This window comes from Taudactylus pleione, unplaced genomic scaffold (assembly GCF_031769625.1).
Source record: "Taudactylus pleione unplaced genomic scaffold, aTauple2 ptg000046l, whole genome shotgun sequence".
NCBI lineage: Eukaryota > Metazoa > Chordata > Amphibia > Anura > Myobatrachidae > Taudactylus > Taudactylus pleione.
This window is the reverse complement of record NW_028284448.1, coordinates 10,576,085-10,602,985: the sequence shown is the minus strand read 5'-3', so window position 1 is coordinate 10,602,985 and position 26,901 is coordinate 10,576,085. Positions and strand designations below refer to the sequence as shown.

Genomic DNA, 26,901 nt, shown 5'->3' with positions numbered 1-26,901 from the left:
TGAAAGATTCACCGGTGATCATGTGGGAACATGTAGTGCAATGGAGGCATTTAAAGCATCCATTGGTCTTATGAAGAAAAGATGTCTTAGATGGTTGTTTTTGAACCAAATTCGTAATGTCTGTACGGACTACCATATCCCGTATACTCCGACCCCTGGTGTAACATGGCATAGGAACTTTATCTTTAAAGCACTGAAGGTCTTTAGCAGTTTTTATTATAGGCCACAATGCCCTGGTAGCTCTTTGGACCACCGGGCTGCTGGTCTGGAACTCCATTTTCCAGGGAATAGCATTTTTCTTGTCTCTGTCGGACGCAACAAAATTTCTCGTGGTATTCTTAAAACCTCCTCTTTAGCTTTGTACAGGGAGTGTAAATCGTATCCCCTCACCAAAAATTTATCAATAATTTTATCGATTTCTGTTGCAGATTGTTTCAAATCACTAGTAATGCGGGCTACCCTCATCATTTGAGATTTGGGTAATCCACTTTTAAGGGGTTTAGGGTGGTGGCTGCTAGCCAGGAGTAAGGTATTCCTGTCTGTAGGTTTACAGAACACTCCAGTCACAATATTGCCCTTGATGATGGACACTTGAACATCCAAGTAATATATATGTATGTCATGACAATATAACAGTAGAATGTCAAACAATGACGGGGATCCTGCAGCTTGCTGATGTTTCTGATAGCAAACTGTCTTTAAAATATAATGCAGTTCACTGGTGAGATCATCAGTGCACTGCAGGTTCCCCTCGGAGACCAGAACCGGTACATTAGTACTGGCTGTACCTAGGGCCGGCCGACTATTATTCATATTACTCTGGTGAGGAGGATGCCAGCCAGAAGAGGGTGCCAAGGCAGCACCACCATCCCTGCTTGCACCTAGCAGCCCAGAAAGCACCACCCTGCCTCCGACCAGCAGCACTACATACCGTGCTCTCTGCCTCTAGCAACCCAGCCAGCACCCTGCCTCCAAAGGCCGTCCCGCTTTGATGTACAGCTTATCTGTTGGAATCGGACCGGTCAACCCATGGACCGGACCATACCCCCCTGATGGCAGCCAGGGGCATATCTACCCATTGGCCAGGATGACACTCGCCAGGGGCACTGGCCAAAGGGGGGCACCGTCCGGCAGTGCCACCAGCAGCCAAGGGGTGGATCAGGCCGGAACTAGTGGCGGTGCAGTCACTGCTAGTCCCCCCGGGCCCCACAAGTGTAGGGCAGACCGCAGTGACAGCGGTCTGCCCTACACAGTAACAAACACACAGCTGCCAGCGGCGTCTGTGTGTTTGTAATAGCAACCAGCCAATGAGAGCCAGACAGACTCTCATTGGCCGCTGTGGCCACGGAGGGAGCGGGCTGGAGCTCAATCATGAGCTCCGTCTTCCGGCTCCCCCTGCAGCGAGTGATGGGAGAGACGTCATGACGTCTCTCCCATACTGCAGAGCGGGCCGGGAGGCGCAGACAGCAGCGGTCGTCGTCAGGAGCCGGAATCAGGTAAGTTGTGGGGTTTTTTTTTTCTGGTACTGCAGAGGGAGGGAGGGGGGGTAGCCACTACTTGGGGCACTGTAAAGGGGGTGGCCACTACTGGGGGCACTGTAAAGTGGGTGGCCGCTACTAGGGGCACTGTAAAGGTGGTGGCCACTACTGGAGGAAATGCAGCATAGGGGGGATTACTACTGGGGGCAATGCATAGGGAGGACTACTACTGGGATCACTGCATAGGGGGGACTACTACTGGGGTCACTGAATGGGAAGGGTGGCCACTACTGGGGGCAATGCATAGAGGGGAATACTAATGGGGACACTGCCTGAAATTATGGGGGGAGGGCGGCGCCAGTCCATTACATTGCCAGGGGCGCTCGGATCCCTAGATACACCCCTGATGACAGCCCTTATCTGAACACTGCCCAGATGAGCTAAACAAGGCCCCTTATACTCTGCACAACATTATGGTTTAACTATGTCATACTCTGCACTCCTACATGCTGCAGCACTATATAACGCCCAGGAAAAGGTCATACTCTGCACTGTGAGTTACAACACTGAATCACTGTATAAGATCCAGGAGCATCCAGGTCATATTATGGGGATGCGGTCAATAACCCGACCGCGAGGATTCCAGCACTCAGAATGCTGGCGCCGGAATCCCGACACTTGTCAGATTCCTGGCACCGGCATCCCGACCGTTGGAATTCTGAAGGTAAGTAGTGGGGTTGGGGGGAGGGTTAGCATTAGGGGTTAGAGTTAGGCACTGGGGGGAGGGTTAGGTTTAGGGGGAGGGAGGAAGATGTTAGGTTTAGGCACTAGGGGGGAAGGTTAGGGTTATTCACCAGGGAGGGAGGGTTAGCGTAGGGAGAAGGGGAGGGTGAGAATACTGACCAATAAGTGTCAGTATTCTAACCCTGTTGGGATTCTGACTGCCTGGATCCCGTGCTGGCATCCAGTACCCATCTCATACTATGCACCCTGTTTACTACAGCACTGAATCAATGAATACATTGACAGCCGACCCTTTTGTAGTGAGCCACGGAGCAAGAGAATTTCTCTCTCGCTCCAGGGCTTGCGCACGCGCAGTGTGGCCACTGTGCATGCACAGAGCCCACCATCGACCCGCTCGCGAGCGCTCAAGCGCTTGCAAGCGGGTCTGAATCAGGCCCACAGTGCAGTAACCGCAGCAGGGTGCCGGTCTCCTGTTGGGATAGTGAGCAGGGGCATGGGGCCTCCTCCTACATCTTGCTGACCACATCCTCTGCCTGTTCTGGGGCTGGGGGCTTATCACATTGCTGGAAGGACAGACCCGGCGTGCAGCTGTGACCTCTGCCACCTGAACTTACATAGCACACTCTAGTGACTCCACAGTCGAGGTAAAAGTGTCTGCTGCTGATTCACACTACGCCATACTTGCCGTCATTTAGCTCCCTCCTTCCGGGAGGGAGCTGAATGCCTGCATAGTGTGGGGAGCGTGGCCGGACACTGATGATGGAATGGGGCAGAGCTGCATGATCACGTCATCGTGGCCCCACCCCTCTTCACAATGCCATCATTAAAGGAATTGTGAAGCAGGGGGCGGGGCCACGATGACGCGATTCAGCGCGAATCGCGTCATCGCTGCCCACCACTGCGGGGATTTCTATTAGTGGATGGGGGGGCAGGCGGCAGCCGGGAGGCTTGCCTTCCTTCCCGGGGGGTCGGGAGTGGCACCCGATATTCGGGAGGCTCCCGACCAAATCGGGAGGGTAGGCAAGCATGCACTACGCCCTAAAGTGACAGAACCGGTGTCTCCCTGTTGCTGTGCTGTCACTTCCATCAGTGCAAAAAGGAGTGTGCGAGTACACATCCTACACACTGCTTGTACATGCCACTGTCAGGGTTGCTCGTAGCGTGCCAATGATCCTGACAGTAATCTGCATCTTTTTCACAGGCAGACATCTGTCTGTGAAATGTGATTAAGAAGCAGTTAAGTGGGATTATCAGCACGCTGTGGGCCCGCCAATGAGCCCAGGCCCGTTACATTAGTACAGTTCTTTTTTCCCTGTTTAGATTAAACCCCTCTCTTTTATGCACCTGTAAAAGACCATTAGGTTGATCTGCACAGCCACTATTTCTCATACATACAGACATATATATATATGTCACACACATACATACACACACACATAACTTACACCTAAAAATAAAATATGAATGATCCAATTAAGTGCAGGCGAAATAATGCAGTTCAATATAATATTTCAATAATGTGAAATTTTTCACTATGTAGTCACGCTTCGGCAGACACAGCTAGAGAGGTACTAGGTTAAGCATTTTGACAGCAAAGTTAATCAATTCATTAGTTACAAAAAATAATAACTTTTCAATTCCACATCATACAGGTATCAAAACATAACTGCAACAGTGGTAGTCATGAAATCAATCCACATATCTGCAACAGTAACAATCACAGAATACATCCACACCCTCAACTATCCATTTATAAGGCTGTGGATTTATTTTGTTAAAGCTGGGCATCCACTATAGAATTTTCTGTCAGATATCTGTCCAATCTGGCTGGTTGGAATGAAAACCTGGTAATGTATGGGAGCAAATGACAATCGTCCATTTGCTCACAAACACTGGAAAATAGCCAAAAATGGTTGTTCAGACATTGTATAGTGTATGCCCAGCTTCAGGGGTATATTTCCTAAAGTGTGGGTTTTTAGAAGTAGAGATGTTGCCCATAGCAACCTATCAGCTTCTACTTTACATTTATCTAGCACCTCCTAGAAGATAATAGTTAGAATCTGATTGGTTGCTATGGGCAACATCTCCACTTCTAAAAACTGTCACTTTAGCAAGAGTCAAATAACAGCTCTAATGAAAAAAAATAAAAGCTTTCACCACTAGATGTCACCAGATAATCATTTGTTGGCTGAGACTAGCTCTAATTTCCAATTTAATGCAGTTTCCAACATTAATTGTTTGGAGATATACTGTACAGACCACATAGGGATCTATAAGCTTTTTTTTACTAATTAGAATTGGCAAAGTGCTTGTCTCTTAGTGGGACGTGAAGAGATTTTGCAAATACATTTTTTTACCTCAAAGAAACAAAAAGGAGTCCTGCCCTGGTCATTGTTATGGTTTGATTAATGTTACTACTTTGTCTGACTTTTTGGGATTGTTATGATTACAGATCCATTTCAAGAAGGGTTGGATATTTGGTTTGTAGGCAACTTCTTCATCCTTTGGGCATCCCTTTCCCCTTTAGCCGTCAAGGCGTCTGTTTTATTGAACAGTCAACAAGTTCACTAGTTAGGAGCAAAGCCGGATTTACACCTCATGGGGCCCTAGGCAAGATACCAGTTTGGGGCCCCCTCCCTTAAACAATCCATATCACTTTATATTCATTGCTGATTCATGCCCTTGCAGAGCACCCTGAAGAAAAGGTCCACCGTGACCTTGAAATATCAGCTATGTATGTACAATATACTTGATTTTGATTAACATCCATGTAGTGCTGCCATTTTTCTTTTCATGGGGTATCTTTACTCAGGGCCGGATTGATGGCCACATGGGCCTGGAGCTGAAAATGGCCAAGGGCCTATTATGAGAAGCAGAGGAGGCGTGACCAGTGCTGTGTGGGTGTGTCCAGTGCCATGTGGGCGTGTACCCCCTATACTCTCTGCTCCAATGTCTCCCTAAATATGTAAAGGAAAAAAAAATCCTTCATTTTGTGAGGTAAAAAGAAATACAATTTTACTACTTATGATTTAGGGCTGACCGTGTGGAGAGCAGATGGCCAGTCAACATCATGTTGTCAGGACAATGGGCCTATTTTTATGTGGAGGCCTGGAGCTGGAGCTCCATCCGCCCCATTGTTAATCTGGCCCTGTCTTTACTACAGTATTTGGAACCTCTATTACTATCAATACTAATTTATTTGCAGTCTTATTTAATTACAGTCTTATACACACCTTTCACAAATACATTCAGTTACAGCCCAGTCTCCCTTATGAGTCATGCTATCCTCTGTTAAGAACTTGAAGGAGGCCTGGCCCCTTCACTGCCCACCTCACAGCACCACATACTGCCCCCTCACAGAAACACATACTGCCCCCTCACAGGAACACATACTGCCCCCTTCACTTCCTGTCTCACAGTACAACACCCCCCTCCCATCAGAGCACAGCCCCCTTCCCCTCACAGCAGAGACCCCCCTCCCCTCACAGCACAGACCCCCCTCCCCTCACAGCACAGGCCCCTCACAGCACAGACCCCTCTCCCCTCTTAGCACAGCCCCCCTTCCATTACAGCACAGTCCCCTCTTCCCTCACAGCACAGACCCCTCTCCCCTCCCAACATAAACCCCTCCCCCTCCCCCTCCCCTCACAGCTCAGCGCCATCAAAATTACCTGACGGGGATTGGTGTATTTGCGCTGTGGACCTACATAGCTCTTCTTCTCCAGCCTCTTGAACAGCGGCACACAGTCGCAGAACTAGTGATTTGTGGTCCCAGGAGCAAAAATATGCTTTAGCCCCCTTCCAATGCTCCCTGACGCATACAACACACACTGTAATTCCCCTCTCCACAAACCCCTGAAGTTATAACTGAAATACCCCTCAACATCACTGCCTGACTCCATACCTCACACACTAAAATACTCCTCACTCACTATCATGTTCTGAATCCATAACTGGAACAAATCCCTTTCCAAAATCTGACAAAAAAAGAAAATACCAAAATTAAAATAGTATAACATTTTCATTTCTAAAATTAAATTGTCCTATCCCAGGGCTGGCGCTACCACTAGGAAAACTTAGGCAGCTGCCTAAGAGCACCAACCACTGCAGGGCGGTAGTGTGGACCGCACATAAGTGCTGTCCACACTACACTACTGGGAACAAACACACAGCCGCCGGTGCCGGCAGCTGTGTGTTTGTTTTAGCAGCCGATGAGAGTGAGACAGACTCTCATCGGCTGCTGCGCCCACTGCCGGAGCCGGGCTGGAGCTCACTCATGAGCTCCATTTTTCTGCTCCTGCAGTGAGCGATGGAAGAGACGTCAGTGGAGGCACTGCTGGGAAGACTACTACTGGGAGCACTGCATTGGGGGGTTAGTACTGGGGGCACTATATAAGGGGAACTGCACAGGGAGGGACTACTACTGGGGGCATTATATAAGGGGCACTGCATAGGGGGACCACTACCTGGAGCACTATATAAGGGGCCCTGCATAGGTGGGACTACTGCTGGGGGCATTATATAAGAGGCACAGCATAGGGGGACCACTACTGGGAGCACTGCATAGGGGGGCACTACTGGGGGCACTGCATAGAGGGGACCACTGCAGGGGGATCTGTATAAGGGCTTGTTGTGCTATCTGAGGGTGGGTGGGGGGGGCGCAAGGCTGAAGAAATGCTTAGGGTGCCAAGAAACCTTGCACCGGCCCTGGTCCTACCTCTCATTGGACCTGTGGCAATGTATCCTTCTTCAGCCGATTTAATTACTCAGAAGCTTCTTGTCAGCCTGAGGCTGTATTAAAACATTGGGGTAGGCAGTTTTAGATGGGTTCAAAAAAAACAAAAATGGTGTGTGTCTATCTATCTATCTATCTATCTATCTATCTATCTATCTATCTATCTACACACACACTACACACAAGTAGATGTAGAAAGATATAAATTATCATTTTGATGGTAATGTCAGCATAAAGGCTAGCTATCTAAATATGTAGGTTGATGATGTCAAGTAATGACAATTGCCAATTTTCTATTCTGACTACAGCCCCAATTTAACTTTAGACATTTGGATAGACAGCTTTTACATTAACATTGCTAGTTCAAAAATAGTATATATGTCTTCTGTATGTTTGTATGTGCTTCTCAGTGTCTGTATGTTCTTTATTGTTTTCACCCACCCATATCTGTATGTTTAGTACAAAGCTCCCCCCCTTCTTGTCTATATGTTCTGTATTATTATACCCCCCACCTATACGTTCTGTATTGTGTTCCCACAACCCCTCATTTATATGTCCTGTATTGTGCACCCTCCGTCTGTATGTCCTGTATTGTGCTCCCCATCTGTTTGTCCCCTTCCCCCACTGAATGGCCTAATGGATTCACAGTAGTATGCCCCGCTTCCTTCTTTATTTACAGTAATGTGCTCCCTCTGTGTTCCTAGCAGTGTACCCACCCCCTGTATTTCCAGCAGTGTGCCACCCCTTGCTTCTGTATATATGTGCCCCCTTGCTTCTGTATATATAGTGATGTGCCCCCCTGTATTCCCATCAGAGCCCCCCCCTGTGTTCCCAGCAGTGTGTCTACCCCTGTGTTCCCCCCTCTGTGTTTCCAGCAATGTGTCCCTCCTGTATTCCCAGCAGTGTGCCCCCCATGTTCCGGCAGGGTGGTTACCTCCTGTGTTCCCAATAGTGTGCCCTCCTCTGTGTATCCAGCAGTGTGCTACCCCTTGCTTCTGTATATACAGTAATGTGCCCCCCTGTATTCCCAACAGTGTGCCCCCCTCTGTGTTCCCAGCAGTGTGTTCCCAGCAGTGTGCCCTCCTCTGTGTATCCAGCAAAGTGCCCCCCTCTGTGTTCCCAGCAGTGTCCATTGCTGTGTATCCAGCAATGTGCCCCCCTTTGTTCCCAGCAGTGTGCCCACCCCCTGTGTTCTGTATTTACAGTAATGTGTCTCTCCCCAGCCCATGTATTAACTTACCTTCTTCGGTTCTCTGTCTGCCTGTTGTGTTCCTCTGTCTCTGCAGCCTGGCTCCTCCTCCTCCAGTCCACTCTCACTCTAGCATCCAGCCACGCGGGTCTCTTTCCACTGACAGCGTGGTATTAGTTAGCAGTGTTGCGATGTAATGACATCACTTCCACAACATTACTTACAGGGCAGAGATCATTAGAGGAATCAGGGAAGCTGAGGACAGGGGATCCAGGTGCACCAGCGGACACCCGGGCCCGGCAGTGGATCATAGGCTGGGGTGGCACCAACTACATCACTCTCTCTACAGTCCTGAGAGGAGGGCAGGGGCAGGGAGAAGAGAGGAGGGCAGGGGTAACACAACAACCTCCTATTCTTTCTTACAGCCCCGGATGTGCTGCTACTATACTGTCTCTGTGTGTGTCCCTCTTCCCTGCCGCTGCCAGCAACACCAGGTCACAAACAGCGTAGCTGGGTCTCTCCTGGGCCGGAATTCAAGGTTGCTTAGCGGTAAATCTCCCCCTGGTTAGGAGTCAGTGGTCTTAGGTAGGAGGGTATCCTACCTCTTCCTGAAAAGCTATTGTTAAATGGGGGGTTCAGCATTCGATAATATTTCATGCAGGAAGTACAGACTCAATTGGATCCCATTCAAATAGCCTGGTCTGACGTCACTCAGTGCGACCATTGTTGGAACAACCTTTTGACCCTGTCGACTATTTGTACATGTTGACCTTTTGTCCATGTCAACCTTTTGTCCTTGTCAACCTTTTGCCTGTCTAACATCTGGGGCCAAATATAATAGGTTGTGAATTTGCAAAAAATGCGAGTTTAGCGGTAAACTCGCAATTTTTACTTACTCGCAAATGTAATAGGGTGCGACTATAGTAAAACTCCCATTTTTCAAGCTTTACTATTACTCGCAAAAAAGCATCTCGCATCCAGATGTTTTTCCATTCTCTAGATAGAACTCAGGCAATGTAATAGACTGCGAGTGCTTCACTCATAACATATTACTGCCTCAGAAATTGCAAAAACAATAGACCAGCTTTAGGATAGCGAGTTTATCCTGAGCAGGTCAGAGTAACACAGAAACATGCACATATCCATGAGATACATATAAAAATTATTAAAAAAACAAAACCATGCAGCCCCCTCCCAATAAGCATAACCAGCCCTGGGCTCTGTAGAGCCTGTGCTGGTTTTTAAGATACAGGGGACAAAATGTGTAGGGGGCCCCTGTATTTTAGAACCAGCACTGGGCTAGCCTGTCCTGGTTCTAAAAATACAGGGGACAAAATGCATAGGGGTCCCATGTAATTTCCATAACCAGCTCTGGACTCTTTCTAGCAGGGGGAAGGAGTAATGCCACAGCCAGGGTAACCCTTTCACCGGGTCCCTGGGCCAAAGCATTACCACTAACCGCTAGTCAGCCCAGGCTGGGAATCCCTGGGGAGGTGGGAACACCCCAATAAAGGGGTTCCCACTCTCCAGGGCACCCCAGACCTGGGCTGATAGTTCGGGGCAATCCCCGGCACCCCTGGCCGGTGGGTGCCGGGTTGATACTGTAAATGTGGAGTAAAAAATAGAAGTGAAAATATTGTCTTTTGCAATAGAACTACAGGTCCCAGCAAGCCTCCCCCACATGCTGGTACTTGGAGAACCACATGTACCAGCATGCAGGGAATTATGGGCCTGCTGGTACCTGTAGTTCACCTGCAAAAGAAATATGACAATAAACACAGTACACAACCACAGTTTTTATTTAAATATACATACACACTCACTATCACACATGCTCACCTAGTATCCCTGTAGCCATCATGCCCACTTTTCCATGTAGCATCCACGGATACGTAAAAAAAAAATCCATCCTCACCTCATTCTATGCATGGATCCACGTCCTCTTTGGTCCATGTAGGCATCCAGGGGATAAAAAAAATAATGCTTGATTCATTACAAACAGGAGGAAGGGTATGTTTACACATAGCCTTCCTCCGCGCGAATTACTGGGACCAACGTGTGCCTCCGTACGAGCTGCCCGCTGATTGGCTGTGCGCAGTCAGCCTGTCTCCCCCATAGACTTCAATCGTGGGAAATCTCCATTGAAGTCTATGGTTGGAACCGCTACATTGTAGCCAATGATGTAACCGCAAGGTTAATTGAAGTGAACCTTGCGACAGGGCCGTAGCTAGGGTAGTGCGGCCAGTGCCATCGCACAGGACACCACAGGTCAGGAGGCACTGTTTGGGGCTGTCAATTTTCTGTTTATTATCATTCTTGCTTGTGGCTTCCTCTTATTTCATCCCCAGCATCTCCTGGCCTCCCCTATCTCTTCCCTGGCCCTTCCCCATGAAACCATGGACCTTTATTGGGTGCATTATGTCCTTTTGATAAATGAGGAGGGCGCCAATGCTCTTTCTGGCACAGGGCACCGAAAAGTCTAGTTACGGCTCTGCCTTGCGTTTACCATCAATGGCTACAATGTAGCGGATCCCACCATAGACTTCAACGGAGATTTCCCACCATTGAAGTCTATAGGGGAGACAGGCTGACCATGCACAGCCAATCAGCGGGCATCTCCTAGGAGGTGCCCGCTGCTTGGCTGGTAGCTCATGCAATTACTGGGCCAAGGGGATCCCAGTCATTGTCGCGGAGGAAGTCTATGTGTAAACATACCCTTCCTCCTGTTCGTAATGGATCGGAACTTGGTGGTTTTTTTTTTTAACCCCATGGATGCCTACATGGACCAAAGAGGATGTGATCCATGCATAGGATGAGGTGAGCATGTGTGGAAAGCCGTGCTGGGATCAAGTGTTTGATCCCAGCAGCGGCACAGCAAGTAGACATATGTCCCCTGCAGGACACATAGGTGTCCGGCGCTTGGATGCTGCTGCTTCTCCCAGTGCTGTGTGAGCATAGGCAGTGGGAAGCCGGCGCTGGGACAGAGTATCTGTTTCCACCGCCGGTCAAGTGTCGGGTGCGGGCTTACTGTAGCCTGCCACCCGGTAGTCTCAAAGCGGCGGCGGGTGTTTGGCTCACCGCGTCATAGCCACACCCACACACGGCATCTTGGATTAGACACCGCTGAGAGGGAAAAGTGGGTCTGATGGCGGAGGGGGAGGAGAGAAGACCTCCCAAAGAAAAGAAGAGACAAGCCACGGTAAGAGTTCCGGCGGCCGTGGAAGAGGTCAGAAGATGCCGCTGTCAAGAGGGAAGATAGGAGGTGCCGGCTGGATGTGGAGAAGAAGAGACGGCGCTGCTGGCCAGGATGGGCCAGCGGCAGAAGAATGCGGCTGAGGACCGGAGAGGACTGCAGGGGGGGAAAGTTAAAGAGCTAACGAATCCTCTTCCATTATAGCAGGTAGGCCCTCTGTGAGGCCTACTATTAACCCCTTCCTAGACCTCCAGGGTTGTCGGGCTCTAGGCCCGTGGGGTGAATCGGGCAATAGGCCTGTGAGCATATAGGCGGGCACAAGGACCGGGCTACATAGGAGGCATTAGTCCCAATAAAAGGTATTGGTCCACCCACCCCAAATAGGTGTGAGTGACCTGGGTATTAAGCCCAGGTCACTAAGTAAGCACCCCAGTTAGGCAGGCCCATACGCCTGAGCCCTGTATAAAGTGGCCCTGGGTATTAGGCCCAGGCCACTAGCTGAGCCCCCTCCATTAGGAGACTGTGACTAATTGCATTTCATTAGTGAGGATTTACATTCAAGTTACCTGGTTTCATATTTTACATCGTTTTATACAAGGACCGATTTAAGTCCAAGGGACACTATTTTATACATGTATGTTTTATTATGTGGTTATATTTATTATATCTCATATGTGTCAAAATTGCTAATTTTGATTATGTATATTACATTTGTTATTTTTTACTAAGAGAAGCCTTGTCTAAATATTTTGTTTCAAAGTCAAGTGGTTATTACTTTGTAGTAAATTTTTTTAAGCTTCACTCTGAAGCGCGTTCCAACAATCTTTTGGGTCTATTTGGTTCTGAGAATTAACTAGCCAGCTGCTACTGGCTGATTGGATTAGCAGCTGTGAGTGGGAAAACTAAATAATTTATTTACACTAGCGCAAGGATTTCAGCGGTCGGGAAACGGTCAAGCTCTAATATAAACTATCCGTGGATACTACATGGAGGAGTGGACGTGATTTGCTACAGGGATACTAGGTGAGTATGTGTGATAGTGAGTGTGAGTGTGTATGTATGTTTAAATAAAATTGGACTGTCAGTGTGTGTGTACTGTTTATTTTAATATTTATTTTGCAGGTGAACTACAGGTACCAGCGGGCCTATAATGTCCCGAATGCTGGTACTTGTAGTTCTCCAAGTACCAGCATGCAGGGGAGGCTTGCTGGGACCTGTAGCTCTATTGCAAAAGACAATATTTTCACCTCTATTTTTTACACCTCAATTACACTATCAACCTGGCACCCACCGACCAGGGGTGCCAGGGATAGCCCCAATCTATTAGCTCAGGCCTAGGGTGCCCTGGAGAGGGGGACCGCTTCATTGGCGGGGTCCCCACCTCCCCAGGGATCTCCGGCCTGGGCTGACTAGCAGTCAGGGGTAATGCTTTGACTGGGGGGACCCGGTGAAAGGGTTACCCTGGCAGGATAGAAATAGTTCTGTGCTGGTTATTACATTTGCGAGTCCCGGCACCAACTCGCACTTTCAAAAAAATGCGAGAAGGTTCTAGTAGGATTTTAACTAAAACTCAAAGCCTATTACATTTGGCCCATGGTGTCTATCTGTCTATCTATGGTTCGGATACCGTGCAGAGTGTAACGTTGTCCACATGAGGCCGCATTTGTTCACTCTGTACATGAGAAAATTAATGCTTTGGTTGTAAAATTTGAAGTCACACTTCACATTTGATTAGACACATTTCAATTTGATGTGATGAGCCCAGTCCATTTCATTCTCACAGGTTTCACCTTAGTATCCAGAGAGCAAGCTGGGAAGGAAGCCTGCAGTGTATCTGCTTGTGGTCCAAGCCAAAATCAATAGGTGCAAAAATTTAGGCCTGGCTGTGGGTCAGTGCAGTTTCTGGAAGTGACTTGGACAGAGCTGCAGGAGGCTCTTGGTGGCTGCACACTAGCATTAATAGGTTGTGCTGCAGCATTCTCCTCAATTGTGTGGTGCAAGGAAGCACATTTTTTTCCTCGCTGCCGCTTAATGGGTTATCGCTTCTCTGCCTTTTGCCTAAAAAAGATCAAGTGTAGTATCTGTTCTTATCAGTTTAATATCTGATATATCCCCTATCTGGGGACCAATTATTAAATGGATTTTTAGAACAGGTAGATGGAAGAAGAGCTTGTTCTGTCCACTCCACTCATTAACCTGGTATTGCAGTACTTCCAGGACCGTTGCTCCTTTCTAAGGTAGAATCTGTCTTTTTAATGGTTTTGTCTCTCCTTCTTTGCCCAGATTTAACAAACCACTGTTTTGGCTGTGTCTGCTTCTTCTACAATTACATGTGAATACCACCTGCTGCTGCACTCGCCTGCTTGCAATTTTGCATTTGATAACACATCATTTGGTTCATGAAACAACTGATTAGAAGCAAAAATGATCCTCTGGTGTCGTATTGTGTCTCCATGTCATGTCTCAATTTATCTGCCTCTATTCAGGCCTACCGCTGGGGCAAAAGTCAAAGTTACTATAAAGTGGATGGATATGTGTAGTAATTGGTTATTTGAATAATTAATACATTCTGTTGTTTGAGTCATAATTATACAACCCCTATGACACTGTTGCAATGCCATTTGGAAGTTTTTTTCATGTCACCTTTTTTATTTTTTTGCACCACTGCAGGGGCAACCACATTGATAGAACTGTTGGAGCCATGAATTACTATCCATTCCTTCCAACAACTTGGATATTTTACAAATTTTCCCTAAATATAGTAATTTAGAACAGTATTTTCACATTTGCTATTCAGAAAATTTCTGGCATTTTTCTTCTATATTTTGGGATTCTGGCACTTGAATTTGCCTTATTGTTTGACTTCGGACCAGCTAGAAGCATTCCTTTTCTCCATTTTCAAGAACAAGTAGTGATATGATGCATCTCGAGGTCTTTGTCTCTCTCGAGTGGGCTTCATCTAGGAAGTGCAATGGTTATAAGCAGCAGTAGATTGTGACATCATAGAAGAATGTTGTTATAGTGGCAGAATCTGATAGCTGACTGTTTACATTCTATTGCCATGGTGACTGCATGGCAGCCACTCCTGAACATTCCGTGGACAGTGTGAATATTCTGTAAACACTGTTAACATTCCAATTACGTTTTCAGACTGTCAGATTAAATGCGGAGACAAGACATGAAGAAAGGAAGGCTGCCAGCTGGCTTGTGGGTGTGGCAAAGGCTTGCAGTAGGCAGTGCACCCACAAGTCATGCATTAAGAGAGTAAGAGAGGTAGGGGAGGAAGCCTACAGTGTTTCTGCTTGTTGATCAAGGCGAAATCAATAGGTGCAAAAATATGGGCCTGGCTGTGGGTTAGTACAGTTTCTGGAAGTGACTTGGATAGTGCCGGAGGAGGCTCTTGTAGGCTGCTCACTCAAGTTAAAAGATTGTGCTGTAGCTTTCTCCTCAATTGTGTGGGCATAATGTGAAGGGAGCCCATTTTTTTCATCTTTGCCGCTTAATGGGTTATCGTTTCTCGGCCTTTTGGCTAAGAAAGATCAAGTGTAGTATCTGTTCTTATCAGTTTAATATCTGATACGCCCCCTATCTGTGGACCATATATTAAATGGATTTTTAGAACAGGTAGATGGAAGAAGAGCTTGTTCTGTCCACTCCACGCATTGACCTGGTACTGCAGTACTTCCAGGACCAGTGCTCCATTACAAAGTCTAAAGGTTATCATCCTTGGCTAGAGCTTATAAGGCAATGATTTCTTAACCACCCTTAAAATAAATAAAAATTATTATTTTAAATAAATGTTGTGACCTTTGAATTCCATTAACTGAGTCTGAGTAGTTATTTTAGTATTAAGTTGGTTAAAAAACTTCTTATATGCTCAAGAGCCATCAAAATATAGAGGTCTTAGATGATTCTGGGACATTTATTTTTCCAAATGAAGTTTCTAAACATGTGAATTATTATTATTATTATTATTATTATTATTATTATTATTATTATTATTTTTATTATCTCTGTTGTAATAAGGAAAGGTAAGAACTAAAGAAATTACAACAGCTAGAGGAAGGAAATAATTTTTGTAAGATTTTCTCGATCCAGAAAAGAGAGCCAGAGAAGTATCCACCTACTTAATTCTTACCTTATTCCCCAATTTTATACATCAGTGGTTACATTGAATTAGCCAGATTAGCTATATTTAAAATGGGATGGGTATGTAATGCCGACAGTCAGGATTCCAGTGGTCACAATCCCGACGCCGGGATCCCAACAGGGTTAACATAGCAACACTATGCTAACCCTCACTGTTCTGCCCCTCACTAAGTGTCTGACAAATGTGGAGCAGACAGCATAACCAATACTCTATCTTCTAATAATCCAGTCAGATGTGGTCTGAAGAACAGAATTTATTATTCAATAGAGGAACTTGAATGAATGTACACAGGTACGTGCGTATAAGCGAGTGTGGTAAAACTGTAAATGTAAACAATAAAAGGCAATTACAATATGCACATGGAAATGCAAGGCAAACATATATGTAACATGGAATATGCAAACAGCATGAAGTTATACAGTAAGCAAAGTATAGGCTGCAGTGTGTCATAGTACAGCTAACATACATAGCTGGCTAAGGAGTTCTATGATGGCACAGCTGAAGCTTAGAAACTCACCATCGGATGCTATACTAGGTTGAGCACATGAGGTGATGTCTGCCTGGGACCATGTGAGAATAAGAAATGGCTGCTTACAGCTCCTTTAGCCCAGAATACATTGCTAGACTGCTAAGGCATCTTAGGAAGGACAAAATAGGTCCAATTTGAGCGGCTACTATCCTGGTCACTAGGTGGGGCTGCTAATATGAATTAGTGTAACAGAAATTAGATGGATCAACAAACCCTATGCTGAAGGCATGACAATCACCGTCTCCCTACCCTAACCCTCCCATATTGGTGCCTAACCCTAACTTCCCCCCTAGTGCCTGAACCTAACCTCCCCTTCCCGGTGCCTAACCCTAACCCTCCCCCCTTAGTACCTAACCCTAACCCTCCCCCTAGTGCCTAACCCTATCCCCTTACTCTAAACCTACCCTCCCATACCCCCTGATACTTAACTTCGGCATGCCGGAGGTCGGTATTCTGGAGCTGGGATCTCGACTGTTGTCAGGATTAGGGTGCCAGGATTTAGTCCGTTGGAATGCCTTGTGGAGGCATGCTGACTATATCCCGTTTAAAATAATGAGCTTGGAAGTTCGCCAAGTTGAGCAGCACGTACCATAGAAGGTTGAACAGGATCGATGACTGCAGACAGCTTTACTGCATATTATACCCTTGTCCCTCACCACTTTTTCTCTTTTTAACCCATTCACAAATATAATTTAGAGCAGTGATGGGCAACCTAATACGCGGGTGGCATTTGGCAGCCCTCTAACTTTCAAAAGGGCCTCACATTACTCTGAATCTCAAATGCAAGTTAATATATTTAATCAAGGAAATAGACACCTAACTGTAATAACATATCAACAGGTCTTTCAAACAAGTTTTACAAGCTATAAAATACAAACATCACAACAAAGTAGGAAGGAGTTGGGTGCTGCTTGATGGCTTGTAGAGGTACTGAATAAAGCTAGGACTCCAGCACATATCACCGTATCAAACAAATTATTCGCTTCAAGACTTTACTGGAGTTAGGCTCTTGAGATGATGCCACTACTACTACTATGGTGGTGGATCTCTTTCATGAGCAATGAGCACAAAACCAAGTTGGTGCTGGTGGTGTGTAAGTAGGTTTGGATGTATCATCTGGAATCTTTTTACCATGATTTATAGAGTTTGGAATAGTGTTGGTGTGCTGTCCTATTGCAACATTATCTTGCTGGGCTGGACTGTAGTCTGGTGTTTTATGAAGCTGCATACTATTATTGTAGTGTTAATGTCTTTGACTGTGATGTTTACTTTAAGAATGTCTTCGGGTCAGTTTCAATTTGGGTAGCTTTTCTTCCAACATAATTTTTTTCTTCAAATCCAGGTAATTTGAAAGCATCGTACATACATTTGTGATAGGTGTGTTATGTTTGGAATCTAGTGAGACTGTCTTTGTACTGTGCGAAACTTGTGGATGGGTCATTGATTGATATTATGTTACCTTTATTTTTTAAGGATTTAGTTATATTGATCAGTAACTTTACTGTTTTGTTACTCCCAACAAAACTATTTTTTTTTTTTTTGTGTAGTCTACTTTGGTTTCTACTTGTGACAGGAAGAAGCTATCAATTGGTTATTGAACCTGTCTGTATTTTTTCAGGGAGTCATCACTTGGGTGATCCACATAAGCTCTAAATACAGTAGCCATATTTGAATTGGATAATAAGTGTTGACTTCCTCCTATTTTAGCCCCGCATCATCTTCTTTGATGCTTTCCAAAACAGAACCTGGTAAACAGTGGTCAATGTTGTCATCAAAATATTTCCCCAATGATAATTATTAGTGTATCCTTCTATTTGAACTAGAAATTGGGAGATTTCATGGTAGAAATCATGTGGTGTTTTGTTTGTGGCAACTATAGATGTATGGCCATATTGCTTAGATTGCATGGTCAAACTAACTGCTCTGATTACTTATTGATGTGACTGATGTTGTTATGAAAGCTTACAGCTGCTATATCCCAGCCATTGGAGGGCTTACTGCAGGGACAAACACCTGTGCAGCTGTTTTCAACACAATACTCTATCAGGTAAGTCCACTGAACCGTTCCATGCCAAGTAAAACTCAAGATATAAAAATGCAATAATTTCCAACCAAATAAACAAACAATGGACACAGTGGAAACCTAATAAAAAGAACAAAGTATCTAAAGAAATCATGGTAAGAAGCACAGCAATTTGCATACAATGCATGTAAAAACTCTATGGCTTATCTGTATGTGTCTTAGTTTACAGACTGTCAGTGTTTTTCGGTGACTGTGGTGGAAATGAGGCCCTAAGAAAATGATCTTTGACCTTGTGGGGAACTGTGAAAAAGATGGTATTGCAATTCGAGTGATCTGCAGATATATCTGCAGATGATGGTCGTTCATATATACTTAACAACCATCTTATTCCAGGCAGCCGCGGGTCCCGCTGGCTGGGGAGCGAATCTGACCCCCTCCTCGTGGCTGCCGCTGCATGTGTATGGGCGGTCGGCTGATGGCCCGTACAGACTTGCCGATGGACAGATATGTCTGCAGATATATCTGTCCATCGGCTGTGCAGCACAGCCGACGCGATATGTCTGCGAACGACGTCGTTCACAGACATATCGCTGGTACACACTAGCCAATGGGCACCAGATATATTGTCCGATCAATTTATCGGCCAACACATCGCTCAGTGTGTACCCGGCTTTAGTTTACCTGGGTATATCACTACAAACATAGGATTATGTCCAGCCAAATACCTGCATACCATAAAGATTGCCTTTCTTTTTTTGTTACAATGACTGAAAGTACTTGGAATACGAAGATTCTCTAATCCTCAATGGATACAACATGTAGAAACTTTCTGTAAGCTGCCAGGATCTTCAAAAACGTTGTTCTAAGAGCTTTGTTGCTGACATACTGCCCTGGAAGCTCTTATTCCCCTAATTTGGTTCCCTTTCCCCACTTACCCCTTAGTTTGTATTCCTATTTTTGTCTTACCCCACTATTATATTTCTTATGCTGTTATATATCTAATTGTATAAGATAAACTATGAAATAGTTTTTTCAAAAACAACCACTGAAGTTTACAAAAAACAATTTTTTTTTAGAATTGTATCTTGATTTTGTATCATCTCAAATTCCTCCACTACCCATATAACCTTCATAAGCTATTATACTCAATTACCTACCCTCTACACAGTTTGTGCAAATCTTACATGTGTTCACTATCTATACTCACACAACCCTCTAACAATAGGAAAACATTGCTGTTTGACTGAATCTTATAGCCCTCAAAGTGCATTACCTTTGCTGAACCAATTTGCAATATGTAGGACTTATCTTCATGTATCAAATTCCTATTTCCTTATAGATTAAGTTTACAGAAAAAGAGGAATTTTTACAGAGGACAAACAAAAAGAAAAGACAAAGGTCTTATTGGGGCACACTTGTAGATGGCAATATGTCAGGCAATATGTTATGTTTATATTTGGTGAATTCTTTAAAATTTGTAGTTTATTTCATTTCACAAAATATAGGTGGGATGTTGTGATACAGGTTTCCAAAGGTGAAATAACTAAAGATGTTCCTCACTTGGATGAATAGTGTGAATCACAGCAGATTAGTGTTTCACTAAATAGTCATCAAAATCACTTGTTGAAAGATATATTTAGATGTCAATCAGTTTTAAAACAGTATACATTCACATTGAAATGAAACGATCAAGCAAGACAAAAATTATACAGTGCAACACTTGATTATATAATCATAAGGCTTGCTAACAGAAAATAGGTCTATTCCTGAAGTATAACCTAGCAGACGGCTCTGCATAGAAATAGAAATATGGGTGGAAATAGAACTGTGAGAAATGGCAGGGGAACTGCTGTCATGCCATTTGTCAGTGCAGTGAATGGCTGATGAGTGTTCCCCACAGCAACCACATAGTTGAAAGAAGAAAAGAGACACTTCTGCTGTTTGCTATTCATCCACATTGAGTAGCTTTGAGGATTGCAGAGGATCTCACGGTGCAAATGAGAGAGCATTTTAGGGTTGGAAAATAATTTCTATGGATGCAGGGGGGTACATCTACTAAAGTGAGAGTTTAAAGAAGTGGAGATATTGCCCATAGCAACCAATCAGTTTTTAGCTATTATCTTCTAGAAGGTGCTAGTTAAATGTTAAGTAGAATCTGATTGGTTGCTATGGGCAACATGTTCACTTCTAAAAACTCTCACTTTAGTAAATATACCCCAAGGTGTCTTATGGAGAATAATTGGTAATATAAAACCCAAAACCCCAGAACTTAATATATATATATATATATATATATATATATATATATATATATAATTGCAGTCTTTAACAGGCAGTCTCACTGTGTGGTTGTGGAGTCGGTTGCCTCCATACTGCTTTAGGTCTCTGGCAAGGTGTTTTACCCATTCTAAGCTTCTTCTTAATAGTACTCATACAACAGTGGGTAGCATTTGGCTTCTAACTTCAGATTGAGTCAGTTGGAATGATGTACATTTTGCCTAGATAGCTGAGGCTTGGTCACATTCTGGGAAAGTCAACAATTCACATGGCAAAATTTAAAATGTAAGCCTGTCGACATGGTGTATGTCAACATGTTGAACCATGTCAACATCTAGTGTTGGCATTGTGGTGTCGACATAATGAAAATCAACATGGTAATTGTTGACAATGTGACTGGATCCCCATTAGAATAGTCTCTATATTGACTACCAGTTAGAATAGTAGGTGATGTTGTTAGAAAGCAAGCAAGACCCCGACCTGCTCGATACAGGAACTGCCTACGTATGCATAAATAAAAATGTTCTTAAAAAAAGAAACCTTAGCAAATAAGTGATAATAAAGACTTATTTGTTCCAATAAACACAATGTGTAAGTTTGGGTAGATCCTCTTTTAAAAAAATATGTAGAGTATAGCCCATGAATACAAATGTGAAACTAAACAAATAAATTGAGAATTTGTTGTTTGCTGGATAGAATCAAAGGGGGGGGGGTGTCGGATTTACTACAGGAAGGTTGAAGTATTAATGGCAATGTCCATGGAGAAGGGGCACAATATCATGGTCTCGCCCTGTCTGCCATGCTTCTATGCTATTGCACTAGATACAGAATTGTCCTGCTACATTGTTGCTGCGTATGCAACAAATCACACCACGCATTGCATGAGGCGTGCACCCGCAAGTGGATACATGCACTGCGTTCGCACCCGCACCTCCATAGGATTGCATGGTGCCACAGGTCCCAGCGGGACCCACAGTTGCCTGGAAGATGATAGTCATTCAGTGTACAGTATATGCACGACCATCATCTACAGATATATCTGCAGATCACTCGATCTGCAGATATATCTGCTAGGTGTGTACCCACCTTAACTAAGCAAAAGGATTCCATCTCTCAGAGTGGAGGGACCTAATGTCCCTCTCACAAAACAGAAGTCTTTGGGGCAGCACTTATATTCAGTAATCACAGTGGCTCTCAACAGGCCCCTGACTTGTATCCCAGGCAGTGAGAGTCCTACTACATAGACTGACCAACCTTTTATCAGCCTCTCACAGGTGGTCTGGCAATCAAGGCTGCTTATCAGCTTCTGTCTACAAGACAGAAGCTAAAAACCTGGGACATGTATATCTCTCCTTGGCAACCTTTCAAATGTTTTTGTCACATATCCCCTCCTCCTGTTTCGACCTGTGGGGTTAAACACCTGTAGTCCTTAAGCAAAAAACAGTGGACAAAGCATTGCATTAGCCTGTTGGCTTCCCAACCTATGCTCTACTAAAAACCTAAAATTTTACAATGCTAAAAACCATCCTGCTATTATCTCGTTAGTCTCTTTATTCTTAGGCACATATTTTTAATGGAGCATGATCAGTAATCAATCTAAAATGTTGCCCCAAAAGGTAGTGGTTCTAATGCCCACTTAATTATCAATGCTTCTTTTTCAAAGTGACATAATTTCTCTCATGTATATTCAATTTCCTACTTAAAAAAATAAGAGGATGCTCTGCACTATCTTTGCTTTGAGTCAATATAGCACCTGTACAACAAATTTATTTTTAAAGTCAGATGTCCTCATAACTGGTTTGGTGCACAATGCTACATTCAACCCATGAAAATCCTTTTCTGCCTCAGGATTCCACTTAACCATAACTGACTGTTTTGAGGTCTGTCAAAGGGACAACAATGGTGGCGAAACTGGGTTTATGGACCTCATTCAGAGTCGGTCGTTGCGGCCGCACGGTCGTACATCACCGATGTTCGCTATACTGCGCATGCGTAAAGTTCGCAATGCACATGCGCAAACTAGCCGCTACGATCAGAAATTTCTCTCTCCTTGAACACAGCCAGGTCGGTAGTTTGAGTGACAGATTGAGGCGTTTGTGGGTGGTAACAGGGGAAGGTGCTTGAAAACGGGGGAGTGGAGATCCGAACGCAGGCGCGCCTCATTATGCGAACGGCGTTTTATGGGAGTGCATGCGGATTATGGGAGTGCATAATTAACAAAGTAGCGTCATGGCACATGTGACATGGGAGGTTTTTACACTGACATGATCGTAGAGCTTAAGAGAGGGTATGGTCAACCTTAAGCTCTACGACCAGTTCCGATGGTTCCTGATGGTCTCGATTAATCCTTATATGCCCGGAGATGACGTGCAATGCGTACGAGAAGGGGGCATATTTTTTTGTCTTCCGACCGCTTCCTCCCCTTGGTCGACCAACTACCGATCCGAACTTAGGGACGCAACTTGTGAGGGAATCATTTGAATATCCGGCCCCTTTTCCCGTACGACCGTGCGGCCGCTTCGACCGACTCTGAATGAGGTCCTAAATATTTTATAATACCCTGTGATTCCTAATAAAGCTCTTATCTGCTTCTTATTTAGGGGATAATGGACAATTTTGTATTGCCTCAATTTTATTAAGTTGGGGCTAAATCAAACCTCTGCCTATGGTTTATCCAAGGTATTTCACCTCTTCCAACCCTAATTCAAAGATTCAATTTACAGAAATCATTGCAGAAGCATTAGCTCCTGTTGGGTTTCGGAATGAGCACAATGGGACTTCATCACTCACTATGTGACCCTTCAGTTATATCTAATTCCAACATTTTTAAAATTTCTCTAGACACTGATTCCTGTTGGGCTTCTTGTATTCTATAGGGCTCTAGTTTAACCTTAACCACTAGTTCAGTGATTATGTCATGTTTAGTGATTGTTGTTTTACCCAGTATGCCAAAAAACAAATCTTTATTTCTTACGAGAAATTGTTTAGTCTCATACTGTTGAATAGTTTTTGCTTTTGTTACTTTAGGAACCAAAGGTACCGCCGTGCTTACCAGAGGGACCGAGGTGGTTGACAGAGCTACTTTATCTTTTCAAGGTAGAAAATATTTACATAGTAGATCTGTTCTGGCTTTTCCCAGGTTAATCCACTTCTATGATCTCAAATGGTCCTTGTCGCTAGACTTTATTTACTGCCATTGGAACAATGAGGTGCATAATTGGGCATTACGATTATACACCCTATGTTGGGCCTGTTCCAAGTGGTCTCACTATCGCTAACGGCACAACTGCAGCTATTCTTTCTTGTATCTGAGAAAAATGCTCAATAATCATGCTCAATAAGGAATGGGTTGCTTCTGCCATGTCTTTTTTTTTGTAATATCCAGAAAACCCCTTGGGTGTCTCCCATACAGCAAATCAAAATGTAAGAACCCCATGGAAGATTATGGAACCTCTCTAATGGCCAGCAATAAATAGGGTAACAAAGAATCCCAACCTTTCTCATCGTTATCCACAACTTTCTTTAGCATATTCTTTAAAGTTTTGTTAATCCTCTCCACTAAACAATCAGCCTAAGGGTAATACTGCGGTACATAAACATCTGCACACATTGTAATATTGTACATATTGACATGAAATAATTTAAGTTAGACCCCTTATCAATAATCCCATATCATAAATATCATCCTCGGGGTGCTGCTAAATTACAACCAGATATAGGGGCCTATTCATCAACACTAAAATAACGGTTTTAAGGACATTTTACTTAATTACCGTTATTTTAGTATTCATTAACACACTTAACACAGGAGATATCACTGATATCTCCTGGTTAAGTCCGCCTGCGTTCATTTCCACATTCCCCATACATTAGTATGGGGATGTAGAAATGAAGCTATTCATCAAATTCCGAAAATTATGTATTTTTGGAATTTGATGGTGTTACTATACGCCACTCTCAGGTGGCGTATAGCGGGTTACACTTACCTGCTTCTAGCTGGGCAGGTGCTCCTCCGGCTCACTCCGTCGCTCCATCTTTACTCCTCCAGGCTCCGGCTGCTGCTCCGACTATGGGCCTGATTCAGACCCGCTCGCGAGCGCAGGACGCTCGCAAGCGAGTCGATGGTGCCCTACTGCGCATGCACACGACGGAGGGAGCTCCATCGTGCTCATGCGCGAGACCCGGCTAGCGACGGGCTAGCCGTCGCACCGGGTCTCGCACCAAAGGGGGCGTGTTGACGATGTTGATTGACAGCACGCCCCATTTGGTGGGCGTGCCGTGGGCGTGGCTGCCAGACGGAGTCGTTCCCATGGGAACGCCTACTGTCTGAAGCCGGCCCCACTGACATCACTAGTGATGTCAGTGGGAGTGATTTTGGGTCTGATAGAGCCAAAATCACTCCAGGGCTTGCGGTAGCGAGACCCTACCGCAGGGTCTCCGTCGCAAGCCCGATGGTCGCGATGGTCTTGACCATCGCGACCATCATCATGGACGCTCGCTATAGCTGTGGGTGGTCACCCACAGCTATGCGAGCGTCCAAGAGGCCACTCCATTTTCATGTAGGAGGGCCCTGATTCAGAGCGAGCGCTCTGGTCAGAGCGTCCGGCTCTGAATCAGGCCCTATGTTCTCCCGGCAGAACACAGTAAAGTTTAAAAAAAAAAAAAGAATATATATTTTTTAACTTTACTGTTTTCTCTTCTTCAGACGGGAGGTCGGGGTCCGCGGTTGCAGCGGCCAGGTAGGTGGGGGACAGGGAGGTGTGCGGAGGTGAAGAGTGGGGGTGGTGGACACACAGAATTACCGCAGCTGTAGGCAGTGCTGCGCATGCACCGATTTTGTGAACGTAACAGCACATGCACAACACTGATTAAAGCTGCGGTAAGGTAGAGTAGATAGGGAAAAGTATAAATTTTCTGAAAAGCTGACATCGCAAAAATGACAGCTTTTCGGAATAGATAATGGTAGAGAGGAGGAATGATGAATTCCTCTGGTAATTAGGCAGAACTCCATGCAAGTTCTAAACCTAATTACCTCCATCAATTTTTTAGTTATGATGAATAGGCCCCATAGTCATTAAAGGGCAGAAGAAAGTTGTTGTTCAGGGAATGGCGCATTTAATTAAACAGAGTTATTAAAAAGATAAAAATTAACTTTTATTAGTAATACTTTATAAAAATAGAGAGAAGTCCATTGGTGGACAGATCATGTTTAAAAATATAGATAAGATCAATATAAGATAGGATGTGTCATAAGTGGATAACAGTGAGAATAAAATTAATTATGCCACTGCGTGTCTCCGTTTACTTGTGTCGTATTAATTCTCATTAAACCTAAAGTTTGTTCTTTTCTTTATTGGTCAATATAAGATAGAGGGAATATCCTGCACTGTCAAACGTCAAATTGAAAAGGACATTAGGACATGTATCAGCCAGCTTTTGGATTCTTTTATAATGACAGTTATCCCTTCATTATTCACTGAACAACAACTTTCTTCTTCCCTTTAATAAGGGTGATACTGTACTGTACATGGAGGTCCTTAGCTGAGTAACCTTAAACAGGCTGCACAACTCTTTCCTGACTCTTGACATAAGTGGGGTACCATGATCAGTTAGGATTTCTTTAGGTATTGCCAGGGCCGTAGCTAGGGTAGTGTGGCCGGTGTCATCGCACAGGGCACCACAGGTCAGGTGGCGCTGTTTGGGCCTGTCAATTATCATTCTTGCTTGTAGCTTCCTCTTATTTCATCCCCAGCATCTCCTGGCCTCTCCTATCTCTTCCCTGGCCCTTCCCCATGAAGCAATGGCCCTTTTTTGGGTTCATTGTGTCCCTTTGAAAAATGAGGGGGTCGCCAATGCTATTTCTGGCACAGGGTACCAAAAAGTCTAGTTACGGCTCTGGGTATTGCCACTCTGCTATAGCTATCTGCTAGACATGTAATAGTTTCCTAGCTATTGTCTTTGTTGGGATATTGTGCAATGGTATCGCTTCCGAGAAGCTGGTAGCGAAGTAATCCATTACCACCAAAATATACGATGACTTCTTTAGAGGTCCAACTAAATCCATAGGTATTCCCTCAAATGGGACTTCAATAGTGTTCAATGGGACAAGCAGACTTCTATCATGTTGCCTGGAAGCATGGTACAGACACTCAGATACATCTTTATGGGCACCTGGAAAGAAAAACCACTGCAAATTCTCCCAGATTTTCTCTACTACTAGATGTACTGCAGTTATGTGACCATGACCCAGGTCCAACACCGTTCTTCTTCTTGATAGGCACTATCAATTGTTCCACAATATCGTCTTCCCTCTAACACAGTGAAAAGATGTCGCAGTGATGCACAGAAGACCAAACTGTGGCCATGTTGGTTGTGTATTGATGCCTCCCTAAATAAGCATCATGGAGACTGCGCAGTAGTGCACCCCATACTTCAACAAAAATATTTCTTCTCACTAGAAGATCAAGCATACAGCGCAATCAACTGGCTCATTTTTTACTTCAGTAGGGTGTGCATCATTCTGCACTCCGCTGCTGCTCTCATCATTTTCTGACTCCCCAATCATGTTTGGAAAATGGAACAC

General features: G+C 44.7%; 2 non-coding genes across 2 annotated transcripts; both read left to right on the top strand.

Annotated features, from left to right (window-relative positions):
• The first annotated feature begins 13,377 nt into the window (after positions 1 to 13,377).
• Positions 13,378 to 13,572, top strand: LOC148537679 (U2 spliceosomal RNA). Its single transcript, XR_015873640.1, has one exon. It is a non-coding gene; the product is annotated as a U2 spliceosomal RNA (small nuclear RNA).
• Positions 13,573 to 14,848: 1,276 nt separating this feature from the next.
• On the top strand, positions 14,849 to 15,043 carry LOC148537678 (U2 spliceosomal RNA). The gene has a single exon (XR_015873639.1). It is a non-coding gene; the product is annotated as a U2 spliceosomal RNA (small nuclear RNA).
• Positions 15,044 to 26,901: the final 11,858 nt, after the last annotated feature.